The 15,627-nt window shown below is 35.4% G+C and overlaps 1 long non-coding RNA gene across 2 annotated transcripts in view; it reads left to right on the forward strand.

Moving 5' to 3' along the window:
- LOC128648475 (uncharacterized) overlaps window positions 1–12,452 on the forward strand; it is a 14,770-nt gene extending 2,318 nt beyond the window's left edge. Inside the window, exons 1-2 of one of the 2 annotated variants that reach the window (XR_008400603.1) lie at window positions 5,606–7,376; window positions 9,122–12,452. This is a non-coding gene — a long non-coding RNA (uncharacterized LOC128648475). Of the gene's footprint in view, window positions 1–5,605; window positions 7,377–9,121 lie in introns of those variants that run through there. The other variant, XR_008400602.1, reaches the window with a different exon arrangement.
- The last annotated feature ends 3,175 nt before the right edge of the window (window positions 12,453–15,627 follow it).

Here is a 15,627-nt window from a genome sequence, read left to right on the forward strand (position 1 = left end):
CTCAGTATAACTAGTGTAGTACTATGTGAGACTTACTGCTCTCTTTATACCTCAGTATCACTAGTGTAGTACAATGTGAGACTTACTGCTCTCTTTTATACCTCAGTATAACTAGTGTAGTACTATGTGAGACTTACTGCTCTCTCTATACCTCAGTATAACTAGTGTAGTACTATGTGAGACTTACTGCTCTCTCTATACCTCAGTATCACTAGTGTAGTACTATGTGAGACTTACTGCTCTCTCTATACCTCAGTATCACTAGTGTAGTACAATGTGAGACTTACTGCTCTCTTATATACCTCAGTATCACTAGTGTAGTGCAATGTGAGAGTTACTGCTCTCTTTTATACCTCAGTATCACTAGTGTAGTACAATGTGAGAGTTACTGCTCTCTTATATACCTCAGTATCACTAGTGTAGTACAATGTGAGACTTACTGCTCTCTTATATACCTCAGTATCACTAGTGTAGTACAATGTGAGAGTTACTGCTCTCTTTTATACCTCAGTATCACTAGTGTAGTACTATGTGAGACTTACTTCTCTCTTTATACCTCAGTATCACTAGTGTAGTACTATGTGAGACTTTCTGCTCTGTCTTTCACCCCTGTGACACTGTAGATATATGATATGAGTTACAGCTCTTCTTTTTAACCCTTTGTTACTTTAACCATGTTAGAGGGGTACTGCTATACTTTATTACACTGTATCACCAAAGTCATGTGAGAGTTACAGCTCTGTTTTATTTCCATGATGTGTCAGACCCTTTCTACTGGGGCTATATTATGTAAGTCAGTTACTGCTTTACCTTATACTCCTCTATGCTGTGCAGTGTGAGACAGTTCTCCTTTACACATCTATATCACTAGAGTTGTACCATGTGAGACCTCTGCTTTATACCCCTGTCACAGCATAAGTGCTTGCTGTGTTATCTGTATCATGTACCTTAAGCTTTACTGTGTGTATTACTGCTCATTCGTACCCCTGTTACTGCAGCTGTAATGTGTCAGAATGTTATAAGGTATTTCCTATACTGAAGTGCTGAGTGTTATCTGTTTTGTTTATACCCATGTGACTGTAGCCTTATAATTTACTGCTTGTTACAGCCCCTGTCTGTTACTCTAGATTATTCCACCCATGTGTTCATTTCATTCTCCTCTCTATATTCCCCTGTTACCACTATCCTTAGAGTATACCAGTTAGTTGTTTACCCTTATTCTTGCAGCAATCTTCTTGTAAGTTTCTTACACCTCTGTATGTGGCAGTTTATTCTCTGAATCTGTTTGCTCTTCTCCAGATGTGATTTTACATCACTCTCTTCTTGCAAATATTCTGTCTCTTCTCTTAAGATTTCCTATCTTCTTCCAACTATTTCATCATCATCTTCAGCCCTTTCTCGTTTATATTCATATTTTTCTGAATGTAGCTTTTTCTTGCCTAACATTTGCACCCCTTCTGTTTTTGTCTTAGGACCTCCTGTCTTATATTTGGGCTATTCACTTTGCAAGCACATTTGTATCTGTGCAGTTCCCCTGCTGTAAGTTTATATCGCTACTGCAAGAATTGACCTATCTCTCTGTCAGTCTTGCTTTTTTCACTCAGGGGTTACCTCTTCTCTCTTGCTATCTCTCTTTATCTTGGTTTCTTAGAAGTGTGTCACCATCCCACCCTGTGTAAATCCTATCCATGGCTTGGTAAGCCACACTATCTCTGTTCTTCTGTCTGTACCTTATTCCTTTTATCTTGCATTGCCTGCTTTTATTCCTCGGATCATAAATCCCCCCCCCCCCTATCTTTGCATGTGTCTGTTACTCAGTAGGAGTACTGTATCTTGCTGTCACTGCAGATCTCACACAAATGTTCTGGATTTATATTTGTTACGCAGGGTCACTTTTCCCTTGTTTTATCTCCCTCCCTGCCATTCTCCAATTGCCTCTTGTTTTTTTTTTTTTTTTTTCTTCCTTTTTTTTTATGCCTTGAGATTGGATAAACTCTGTGCTTTCATGTGACATATTTGGATTATAAACTTTTGAGGGATGTTCTTTTTTTTTCCCAGAGCACAAGGTAGAATCATAACTGAAGGACGAAACTGGTGTCTTGGATGTCAACTGCTTAAGCATTTTTTTTTATTTTTTAAAAAAATATTTGTTAATAATTTAACCCTTTGAGTGCTAAGCCCTTTCCCACCTGGGTGCTAAGGTGATTTAAGTTTTTTTAAAAAAAATTGTATTTTTTTATTTTTATTTTTTTAACTTTTGTATTTTTTTTTCCAGATCCCCAAGACTTACACCTATGGAAAGCTTAGGCGATTACCTTTCCAACGGTCAGTCTTGAGGGTCTGTAGCTGCTTAGATGCCTAAGATACAGGCGTCTAAGCAGCATGACCCCTTTCCCTATACTTTGTATTGTACATTTTTAATAAAGTTGCGCAGTGATGTCATAACGTCATTGCGCGTGACGTCACTGCGCAAAACGTGAAGCCCCTGCGATGCCTGTCACTATCCAGGCACGATCGCCGGGCTAGGAGCGTGTGGGAGCCCCCAGATCTCCCTCAAAGTGGGAGATTGCTAGCGACGACTCTGAGCCGTCGTTAGCACCAGAGTGGGAAACTCTGCGACAGCTCAGAGCCGTCGTTAGCACTCAAGGGGTTAAATAAGTTGTTTGTGTTACTCTTGCAGCTGTAAAAGTGTGGCAAATATTTATCCTGGGACTGTTAGTGAAAACAATAGAAAAAAAATCATATTTAAATGTGACAATCACATTCCCAAATTTGTATGATGTGTGTAGCTTGAAAAAAACTAGTTTTCATGATGACCTGTTATTTATTTATATTACTTAGTCATTTTTGTTACCTATAAATAAGCATTTGAATTTTGGATGTGTGTAATAATAACTTTCAGCCCATAGACTTCAATGCAGAGTTCATTTTTGCCACAGTAGTAGTGCTTGTTAATCTGTCATACACAGCTTGCCTGGAATCTAATGCAGGGCTGCATGAGCGCCCTCTACATCGTAGTAAGAGGTATAGCATTTGACAGGCTGAATCACCTGCCTAGTCAACAGTTTAAAAAACAGACTCAGAAATTTGTACAGGCTGCGGACTCTGTACTTTGGAGGTAATTTTGAAAACTTTGAAGGTAAGTATGAATATTTTGTAAGAACATTCTTACCGATAGTTTGAACAAAAAAAAAATATGTTTTTTTTCTGTCCCTTTAAGTAGCCCAGATTGATAATTAGTTTTCAGCTACTTTTATAAGTCTTGTAATTAATTGGGCACTATGCATGGGTGTTTTTTTTGGAATATGGCCACAGGCAGCTTTCCAGTTCTTTTCGGCACAGAAAATGTTAGTGTGAAAGTGCAGCTCACAAAGATCTGTGGAAATCCAGATCTTTGTGTTTAATTTTATATATACCGTATATATATATATATATATATATATATATATATATTATATATATATATATATATATATGTATCACAAACTGCACACCGTTGCCTGCGGCCACATTCGGCATTTAGCAAACAAATGCCAAATTTCAAATAAAGGCCCATGCTTCCTTTACAGAGGACCCTTATGTACGATTACACTTCTTGCAAAACTTCATGCACAGTTAGTGAAAGAGGTAAAAACGTGATCAAAATAATAATAATAAAAATAAATTATGAGTCTAAGGATATGTCCATTTGTATCTTTTTACAGTCCTTATCTTCCAAAAATAATCTTTCAGAGTACAGGAAGACAAATATAGTGTAGTATATCCTTAAAGGGACACTCAGGTTAAATTAAATTTTCATGATTCAGATACAGCATGTAATTTTAAACAACTTTCCAATTTACTTCCATTAAAAAAAATGTGCACAGTCTTTTATATTTACAATTTTTGAGTCACCAGATCCTACTGAGCATGTGCAAGAATTCACAGACTATACGTATATGCATCTGTGATTGGCTGATTGCTATCACATGGTACAGGGGGAGTGGAAATATACATAACTTTGAAATTTGTTATTAAAAAAATCTACTACTCATTTGAAGTTCAGACTAAGTGCTATTGCATTGTCTTGTTATCTTGCATTTGTTGATTATGCAGATCTAATGTGTTGTCTGATCCTTTAAAGGGATATGAAACCCAAAAATGTTATTGTGTGATTCAGACAGAACATACCATTTTAAAAAAAAGTTTCCAATTTACTGTTATTATTAAATTTGTTTTGTTTCCATGATATTCTGCATTGAAGAGATACCTAGGTAGGCATCTGTAGCACCACACAGCAGAAAATAGTGCTGCCATCTAGTGCTCTGGCATGTGGATAACATTCTTGGAAAACTGCTGCCATATAGTGCTCTAGAAAGGGGCGGGATCCATATGCCCATGCTTTTCAACAAAAGATACCAAGAGAACAAAAAATGATAATATAAATAAATGAGAAATTTGTTTAAAATCACATTCTCTATCTGAATTGTGAAAGAAAAAATGTGAGTTTCATATCCCTTTAATTGCTTCAAACAAATGTAAAAAGCCAAATCATTACACACGACACTATATTTATACACTACGAAGATACGGATTGGAAAATAGTTTTTGTAAGATACGGCATCACCCGCGCAAGTGCCCGTGCAAGTGCCATATACCGCGCAAGTGCCTGCGCAAGTGCCATATACCGCGCAAGTGCCCGTGCAAGTGCCATATACCCCACCTATGTAACCTCCTGTGACAGTGCTCCTACAATGGGTCTCAAGGAGGGTTTGGAAAAAATTGAAAATTTAGATCAAAATGATTAAAATCACAGACAGAACAGCAAAATAAAGCTATTTGCAATTATATAACGCCAAAGCCGAATTTTGCATTGGTACAACACATTTTTTGGGGGTTTCATGTCCCTTTAACTCTTTTGCAGGGTTAAACACAAAGGTAAATGCTAACAATCGTGTAATACGATAATGATTATTGCAGCTTTGCTTGTTTTTGTTTATAACCCAGACACAACACCTAATATATCCCACTGCTTTGTGATGTGAAACTCACTTTTACAACATGCGTATGACACTAGTTTAATCTATATATTCTTGTGATAGCATAAGGACTCTGTGAATGTAACACAAAGATATAAAAATATTGTGAGCTACATTGCACATATACAGAAGAGTAAAACAAATTAAATATGAAACAAATCATGTGCAAAGATACCATGAGCAATGCAGGATGTCTTGAATGTCAGCCCTAAATCTGGGTGACATTTCAGTTTTCCAACACCTGTGCCTTATAACAACCTCTAATGGGCCACAGAACCTTTTCATTACCATTGTCTCTGCTGAATGTTAAATATATTGAATATCCTTTGACATTACCAGTTACTCCAGTCCAGGAATTTTACTGTTAATTAGAAAAAAACAATTCAGACATTAAAGGGACATTAAAGTATTGGGCACAACTACAATAGTAAATATACTACACACCATTGTATTGTTATTTCTACTGTGTCTGCAGCATTACTGATGCTAGATGATCAAGCACCACATCTTTATACTGACGCCACCATTTTGTAGCCTAGGTATTCTTGCACTCTGGTGCAAGAAGCAGTCCAGGTGCATAGATCAGTGACACTGGCAGCATTTTGACAGCTGTATTGTGCACTTTGGGTTTAAAGGGACAGTCTAGTCAAAAATACATTTTCATGATTCAGATAGGGCATGTAATTTTAAACCACTTTCTAATTTACTTTTATAATCAATTTTGCTTTGTTCTCTTGGTATTCTTAGTTGAAAGCTAAACCTAGGTAGGCTCATATGCTAATTTCTAAGCCCTTGAAGGCAGTCACTTATCTCAGTGCATTTTGACAGTTTTTCACAACTAGAGGACGTTAGTTCATGTTTGCTATATAGATAGATAATATGGTGCTCATGCCCATGAAGTTACCTAGGAGTCAGCACTGATTGGCTAAAATGCAAGTCTGTCAAAAGAACTGAAATAAAGGGGGCAGTCTACAGAGGCTTAGATACAAGGTAATTACATAGGTAAAAAGTATATTAATATAACCATGATAGTTATGCAAAACTGGAGAATGGGTTATAAAGGGATAATCTATCTTTTTAAACAATAAAAGTTCTGGTGTAGACTTTCCCTTTAACTCTTTTTATACAGAGCAGGAACTTTACATCTGTGCAGTAATTGCTTTGTTCTCTATATATTATTACATATGCTTTATTACTTTTAAACTCGTTATAAACATTGCAAAAATGTAAACCATCCAATCTGTATTGTTTTTAAAAAATGTTTATTTTTTAAAACTTTTCTGTTATATTTTTAATTAATTTTCTCCATATTTTATTAAACTAGGATGAGAAAGTTGAATTTGATTTAAAGTAATAAAAATAATTTTGGAGGTTACTTGATAGTTTTCAATAAATCTAAGGTATTAGAGCCTGAAGATCAAAACTTTGCAGGGGCAGATATGAAAAGAGCGACGTTAGCAGGGAACAGGGGGCGCACTTTAAAAATTAAATCCTGCAACTAATACCCATCAGATGACTCTGCTTTCAGCATAAAGTACCCACAATTGCCTCTATTTTAGTATACATGCATTTTTCTATTAGAGTAATGAGTATTTTGCATAGTTTGACAAATCTCGCTACCTTTAAAGGGATATAAAACACAAACATTTTCTTTTGTGATTCAGACAGAGCATACAGTTTTCACAAAGCTTCCAATTTACTTCTATTATTAAATTTGCTTTGTTCCATGGCAATTCTTTGTTGAAGAGATAGCTAGATAGGTGTCTGGAGCACTTCATGGCAGGAAATTGTGCTCTTGCAAATGGATAACACTTTTGCAAAACTGCTGCTATATAGTGCTCCAGACATGTGCACGCTCATGAGCTTACATCCCTGCTTTTCAACAAAAGCAAATACCAAGAGAAAGAAAAAAACATTTGATAATAGAAGTAAATTTGAAACGTTTTTTAAAAATTGCATGCGCTATCTGAATCATAAAAAAAAGTGCTTTATGCATCTTTAAAGGAAAAAAACACCAAGATCTGCAGGGGAAAAATGTTTATAGAATACAGAAGAGGAGACATTTTAGCTACACCAAGCCCACTAGCGAGACAGTGAAACTCATTTTACAATAAAGAATTATATATTATAAATAGTTTTTCCACTGTGCAGTGTACTTTTGTTTGCTGTTGTGCACTTGTTTCTTGTGATTAAACAATACAATTCTTTCTGTGTATTTTTGTTTCAATACTTAATGTATTCATTTTATTTAAATTTTAAATTATGATTTATTTTTTTTGAGTCCCCATGTAGTGTATGCATCGCGTTCACATACATAAAAGCAGAGAAAATCCCTTTGCAAGACGCACTGTTCTCAAGGTAAAAAATGGCCTTTATTGAATTAAGAGACTACTAAACACAGTATAATTGCACAATTAATAAATTCATAATAAAAAGACAATGCAAAAGAACTTCATTTGAATTTAAAATTAGTATTAGATTTTTCTGAAAAATTTTAAAGTTAGCTGCATTTGACTTCCCTCTGCATCATGTGAGAGCCATCAGCCAATCACAAAATGCATCTACGTATATTCTGTGAATTCTTGCACATGCTAAATAGGAGCTGATGCCTCAGAAAGCGTGCATATATAAAGATTGTGCACATTTAGATAATATAAGTAAATTTGAAAGTTGTTTAAAAAAAATTGTGTATTCGCAGGGCTAGAACACAAATATTAGAAATTCTATTAATCAAAATAAGAATATACACATAAATATAACATAATACAATATTTAGCAGTATTATTACCAAATACTCAATATTCACACAGACCCCAAAACATGTACATATATTTCTAATAGCAAAGATGGGAAAGAATAATTTGCAAAGAATGTGACTACCCAGGTTGTTGCAAATTGGCATAGGTGGAGGAGTTCTACAGCAAAAACATACATTTTAGATTAAATAGACACACATGTGAAACTTACGCTTTAAGATTCAGATAGAAATATATATTTTAAGAAAATTAGCTTTTTTTCTGTGAGAGCATAGTAATATAGGGCTTTAATTGGATACAAAGTCAGAATTAAAGGCACACTGAACCCAAAATTTTTGTTTTGTAATTCAGAAAGAGCATGCAATTTTAAGCAACTTTCTAATTTACTCCTATTATCATTTGTTCTTTGTTCTCTTGCTATCTTTATTTGAAAAAGAAGGCATCTATGCTTTTTTTGGGTTTAGTACTCTGGACAGAAATTTTTTATTGGTGGATCAATTTATCCACCAATCAGCAAGGACAACCCAGGTTGTTCACCAAAAATGGGCCGGCATCTAAATTGACATTCTTGCATTTTAAATAAAGATACAAAGAGAATGAAGAAAATTTGATAATAGGAGTAAATTAGAAAGTTGCTTAAAATTTTATGCTCAATCTGAATCATGAAAGAAAATTTTTGGGTACAGTGTCCCTTTAAACGTAAATGGACTGGACAGAGAATTACATTTTAAACAGTTTTCCAATTTACTTCTAGGTGAGCTCAGGAGCGTGCATGTGTCTTTAGCTCTCTTGGCAGCAGAGTTATAATTGTTGAAAATATTGCTACCATAGACTGCTAAAGACACGTGCACGCTCCTAAGCCTACCTAGGTTTACTTTTCAACAAAGGATACCAAAAAAAGAAAAACAATTTTAAACAACTTTCAATTTTCTTCTATTATGAAATTTGCTAATTTTGATTTACTGTCTTGAACACTATTTGCTAGCAGTGTTAGCAACCAAATTTGTAGCAATGTTATACATGTATGACTCAAGACACGTGCACACTTCAAAGCCTATCACAGTATGCTTTCATAGAAAGGAGACAAGTTTCTACAACGGATACCAAGAGAAAGTGGTACATTTTGTAACAGAAGTGATTTCCATGTCACTTTAAACACCAGTTAGAGCTACTGAGAACCACAGACTAGCTCACACCAATTAAAAAATGGCAGCAGATTTATTACATATGTTTGTAACGCAGATGGAGCATTTACTTTGGTAAATATGGTAATATTTTTAGCTTTATTTTTCTCAAATATACAGTAAAAAAGAGAACATTTTAATAAATATATAATTTTTTTCCTAGGCACTTTTTTGGCTGCAAATCTTGAGCAATACATGTTCCAAGGTGCAGAGGATTTAACACAAGGAAACAGCTTTCAACGAGGGTCCTTTCCTTTGAGGTGTCGCATAATCCGTGTTTCCAGCTGTTACAGATTAATGATTAGACTCTGCAGTAATTGCGTGAAATAGGGCCATTAAATGGTCGTATCTACAAAGAGCTTTATTTAAAACAAATACTACAAATTGCAACATCTTAAAGTGCTGGCATAGTAATTATGGGCAAAGGGTTTATTACTCAATGTTGCCTTACTTGGCAGAATTATTTACTGAGTTTTAAAGTAACAAATGTTTTACATAATTGTACCCTAAAAGTTTTATTTAGGTGCATTTTATTCATGTGCATCCAACTAGCAATGTTTTAAATGTTTGTGTTATGGTGTAAAGATCTAAATGTACAGTGACTCCCTATTTATGTGGGTCTTTTTTTTTTGTATTTGGTCCCCTGAGCTATCTGAGCCCTTAAATGAACATTCTGGGAATTATTTTATGTAAATGAAAAAGTAGCAATTGGATTTGCTTACATTTCTTTTGCGCAAAGAAAAGGTTATGTAAAACATTTTTTAATTTAAATGTACTGTGAGACTTGCAGGAAATGTCTGTATGTGAACAACTGATACTAAGGGCTAGATTACAAGTGGAGCACTAAATTGTGCGATTATTAAACAGTCATTACAAATGGCTGGTTATTGCTACAGCGAGCTCGCGGTAGCAATTAGTGCTCAGAAAAGTAACCAGAAGTCAAAATAGAGGGCATTGTAGTTTTTTATTAAAAAAAAACAATGTAGCATTTGTTTGACGCACATACAATCATATTACTCAGTTTTCGTTGTACTTTACATTCATTTTTATATATATAAAAGTACATAGCTTTTACTACCAGTGCGATAAGAGCATTATATATTTTGAGACAAACTTGCAAGCTTTGATTTCACAAGCTAAAACATTGAGATCTTCAGGTGTAGCATGCTTAGAGAATAAAGCGAGACCTATGAGAAAATTTCAGATACACCCAAGAATAACCCTGCTGAACCCAAGGCTGCAAAACTCGATTTACAATCCAAAAATAAAGTAAACTTTGCATTTTGTACTTTTAAGTACTATTTTAAGGTTGTATTTTAAAACTATATTAACCCCTTAAGGACTGGGCATTTCAGACTAAAACTTCCCCAAAAGAACAGAGCATTTTTAGCATTTTTTGCTATCACTCCATTTAAACAGAAATAGAGCCTTTTTTTTATTTACCTATCAAAACTATATTTTTTTTTTAGGTAGACAACCCAAAGTATTGATCTAGGCCCATTTTGGGTATATTTAATGCCACAATTTCACCACCAATGCGATCAAATAAAAAAAATTGTTAACTTTTTCACAAACTTTAGGATTCTCATTGAACTTATTTACATACCGCTTGTATAATCTTGTATGCTATCTGCCAGTACCCAGTTTTCTATATATTTTTTCTTTAATAAAAAAAATTAAAAAAATATATCACAATTGTCTCTAGTTTTTAGCTGCCCCCTCCCTCATTTAACCCACCTTTTCCTCCACAATTGATAATGGAAGTAATTAGGAGACTTGTTTTCAAATGGCTTACTTGATTTGAATCATAAAAGTTTAATTTGGAATTTACTGTCCCTTTAAGTAAGAACTGCGTAATGTATATTTGCAAATCGGTTTGTATTATTAATATACATTTGAATGTGTACTGTTAACACTATTTTTAATACATACTCTGTTTTTTTATTGAACTGTCAATACACTTTTACAGTGCTATTTATTAACCTCTGTACTCTTCTTTGTATACAGAAATGTAGAATATGTCCATTTGCAAGTTCAAGGTCAAAGGTGCCTTTAGAGAATACAGTGAAGAACTTTGTAGCACTGGCAGATTTTTTAGAGAATTTCACCTGAGCAGATAGCTTTAGAGAATCGTACCGTAAGACATTACTAGACGTGTTCATTCAGTGGTTTCGGATAGCTCCGAATGCTGAAGAAGGTGGCCCTTCTTGTGGGTTTGCTTTCAGCAATCTGCATTCAGAGGTATCCGAATCCTCTGAATCACACATATAGACATTACCTTCTTTGTAAGCATAAACTATTCCTTATCCCAGTACATCTGACCTTTATGATGGATACATCTTGCTCAATGCTTTTCAATCATAACTTGGGAATATGCTAGTAAATTTAACAAACACTTATTAATCCCTAATCTGCCGTCCCCAACGTCACCGCCAATATATTAAAGTTATTAACCCCTAAATCTAAGTCTAACCCTAACACCCCCTAACTTAAATATAATTTAAATAAATCTAAATTAAATTACTATTATTACTAGGGTTGCACAGATACCGATACTAGTATCGGTACCGATACCAAGTACTTGCATGAGTACTTATACTCGTGCAAATGCACCGATACTTAAACCGATACCTCCACTTACTACCCATATGCTATCTTCTGGTGTTTTTTTTCAAACTGCATGTTCCCATTTTATTTAAAGCTGGAGTGGAGACATAACTAAAAATTGTTTACTACTGTTCTGCCAATACAAATTGCTCTTATTTGTATTATTGTAGGAGAGATCACTATTGCGTTCAGACAAACCCCTGAAGTACTGGGCAGTTATTAAACTGTGATTTCCAGCTCTGGCTAAAATGGCCCAAAAATATCTTTCTGCCCCATGCAGTAGTGTGGAAAGATGAACCTCCTTACTGATAGCAAAAACAGACTTATAGCTGAACATGCAGAGATGCTTCTGTTCTGTTCCTTAAAAAGAACTTGCCACTAACTTTTGAAAAATTATTCTAATTGCTAGATTGCCTTTTATACTACTAGTTCTCATCTTGCACAATTATGTTCAAAACATACTGTACTCTGAGGAACATCTTAGCTTATATAATTGCAGGAAGAGTACTCATAGGAAAACTTAAGTTAATCCCAATGAACACTCATACTGCAATTATAGGACTAGATTTAGATTACATTTGATTGGTAAGCTTTACCAATGCTCTGTTCACATTTCCAACTCCATAGCCTTTAATAGAGTAGGCATTGGTAAAGCTTACCAGTCAAATGTAATCTAGCCCATAGTGTTGTTCACCATGATTAAACAGTATTCTGTTCTATTTTTTACTGTATGGCACTTTTGGTTGGTTGCAATCTTATATTTGTTATTTATTGCTGTTGTTAATATATTTTATTGTAATATTTTTATTTCTAAACATGTTTTAAACATGTTTTAAACATGTTCTGTGAACTTTGTGACAAATAAAACCTGTTTTATTATTTCATAATGTCTTTTGAGCTACAGTCCTTCATAATTATAAAGAATGAATCTTAAATAATTAGTCTGTTTTGTGCTTGGTAAACTGTCACATGACATAAAAAAAAGTATCGGTAATTGGTATCGGCGAGTATTTGAAAACAAGTATCGGTACTTGTACTCGGTCTTAAAAAAATGGTATCGGTGCAACCCTAATTATTACCTAAATAATTCCTATTTAAAACTAAATACTTACCTATAAAATAAACCCTAACGGCTAGATTTAGAGTTCTGCGGCCAAAGGGGTGCGTTAGCTACGCGTGTTTTTTTCCCCCGCACCTTTTAAATACCGCTGGTATTTAGAGTTCACAGAATGGCTGCGTTACATTGAAAAGATAGTATACGCAATTGGCGTAGGGGGATCTGCGGTATGGAAAAGTCGCGGCTGCAAAGTGAGCGTTAGACCCTTTAATGACTGACTCTAAATACCAGCGGGCGGTAAAAAACCAGCGTTAGGACCCCCTAACGCTGGTTTTGACGGCTACCGCAGAACTCTAAATCTAGGCGTAGTTAGCTACAATATAACTAATAGTTACATTGTATCTATCTTAGGGTTTATTTTTATTTTACAGGTAAATTTGTCTTATTTTAACTAGGTAGTTATTAAATAGTTAATAACTAATAACTATTCTACCTAGTTAAAATAAATACAAACTTTCCAGTAAAATCAAAATAAACCCTAAGATAGATACAATGTACTATTAGTTATATTGTAGCTAACTTAGGGTTTAATTTTATAGGTAAGTATTTAGTTTTAAATAGGAATTATTTAGATAATAATAGTAATTTAATTTAGATTTATTTAAATTATATTTAAGTTAGGGGGTGTTAGGGTTAGGGTTAGACTTAGATTTAGGGGTTAATAACTTTAAAATAGTGGCGGCGACGTTGGGGGCAGCAGATTAGGGGTTAATAAGTGTAGGTAGGTGGCGGCGACATTGGGGGGCGGCAGATTATGGGTTAATAAAAATAATGTAGGTGTCGGCGATGTTGGGGGCAGCAGATTAGGAGTTAAATACATATAATGTAGGTGGCGGCGGTGTCCGAGTGGCAGATTAGGGGTTAATAATATAATATAGGTGGTCAGCGATGTCGGGGGCGGCTGATTAGTGGTTAATAAGTATAAGATTAGGGGTGTTTAGACTCGGGGTTCATGTTAGGGTGTTAGGTGTAGACATAAATGTGTTTTCCCCATAGGAATCAATGGGGCTGCGTTAGGAGCTAAATGCTGCTTTTTTGCAGGTGCACGAGCACGCTCAGCCAGCTCACCGCTACCGTAAGCAGCGCTGGTATGAGGTGAGATGTGGAGAAAAATTTGCTCTACAATCACTTTTTTGTGGTTAACGCTGGGTTTGTAAAAACCCGTAATACCAGCGCTGTCTGTTAGGTGAGCGGTTGAGAATAAACTGCTCGTTAGCACCGCAATAGCCTCTAACGCAAAACTCGAAATCTAGGTGATAGCATTTAGCACTCTGGATAAATATCTAGGCTCTGATGAAGAATCAAATTATAATTAGTGGAATATACCAAATACACTACCAGTCATAAAATATATATGAAAACATACAATTTATAAAATAAACTCAATAAAAACGGTTATTAAAGCATGCAACTGGTTCATACTCACATTTTCGTAAATTGCAAGTTATGGTACTTTCCTTTTTTTAAACAGGATTTCTATCGGAAATCACATAATTGAGATGAGGATTTAACTATTTGCCATTCCATCTTGTAAATTGGTGATCTTTTGCATGGGTTTTTCAACAAAAGTCCCTAAAATCATATTTTTAGTAATCATTATTTACAATATCTCAATCATTGTGTGTCCATCTTCTTACAGTAGTTCAGTAAAAATCTAAATTTATGCTTACCTGATAAATTTCTTTCTTTCCGGGCATGGAGAGTCCAAGACTTTATTCCCTTTACTAGTGGGATAGTTCAACTCCTGGCCAGCAGGAGGGAGGCAAAGAGCACCCAAGCGAAGATCTGTAAGTGTAACTTCCCTTACCCATAATCCCCAGTCATTCAACCGAAGAAAATTGAAAAAGAAGAAACACAAAGGGTATAGAGGTGCCTGAGGTTTACTCAAAAAGGACTGCTGAATTATATTGAAAAAGAGGACAGGGTCATGGACTCTCCATCCCCGGAAAGAAGGAAATTTATATCAGGTAAGCATACATTTTGTTTTCTTTCCTATGGCATTGAGAGTCTCACGACTTCATTCCAATTACTAGTGGGAACCAATACCAAGCTAGAGGACACAGAATGAAAAGGGAGGGAGAAGAAGGCAGGAGGACCTAAACAGAAGGCACCACTGCTTGAAGATCCTTTCTCTCCCAAAAAAGGGCTCAGCCCAGGGTGACGAGACAGCCCCAGTGGAATGAGCCGTAATTTTCTCTTAGGGGGCTGCTGTCCAGCTGCTCCTTCATAAGCTAAACGAATAATACTTCGTAACAAGAGGGAAAGGGTAGTAGAAGTGGCCTTCTGAACCTTTACACATTGCCAGAAAAAACCACAAAGAGGGGCAGAACATTGACAAAAATCTTTAGCTGCTTGGAGGTAAAATTATAGATCACACATCAAACATCCAGGGTTATGCAGCAGAACATTCTTTCTGAGAAGAAGGATTAGACAAAAAGAAGGAACAACAATTGTCCTGATTAATGTTTCGATCCGACACAACCTTAGGGAGCAGAACCCAACTTAGTACAAGGGACCGCCTTATCTGCATAAAATAATAAGTACAGAGGAATCACACTGCAGAGCAGAAGAAATAGCAAGAAGAAACAAAACCTTCCAAGATAACAATTTAATATCAACAGAATGCATAGTCTCAAATGGAGCCTGCTGCAAAACTTTACGAACAAGGTTAAAAACTCCAAGGAGGAGCAACAGGTTTAAACACAGGCCTGATTCTGATCAGGGCCTGAAACAAAAGGTTGAACACCTGGCAAATCAGCCAGGCATTTGTGCAAAAGAATAGACAGTGCAGATATCTGATCCTTCAGAGTACTGACTGACACCCTTTCTCCAGACCATCCTGAAGAAAGGATCAAATACAGGGAATCCTCACCCGGCTCCAGGAGAAACCCTTAGATTCGCACCAATAAAGGTATTTACGCCATACCGTATGGTAAATCCTGCAA

Source organism: Bombina bombina, chromosome 2, assembly GCF_027579735.1.
Source record: "Bombina bombina isolate aBomBom1 chromosome 2, aBomBom1.pri, whole genome shotgun sequence".
Classification (NCBI taxonomy): Eukaryota; Metazoa; Chordata; class Amphibia; order Anura; family Bombinatoridae; genus Bombina; species Bombina bombina.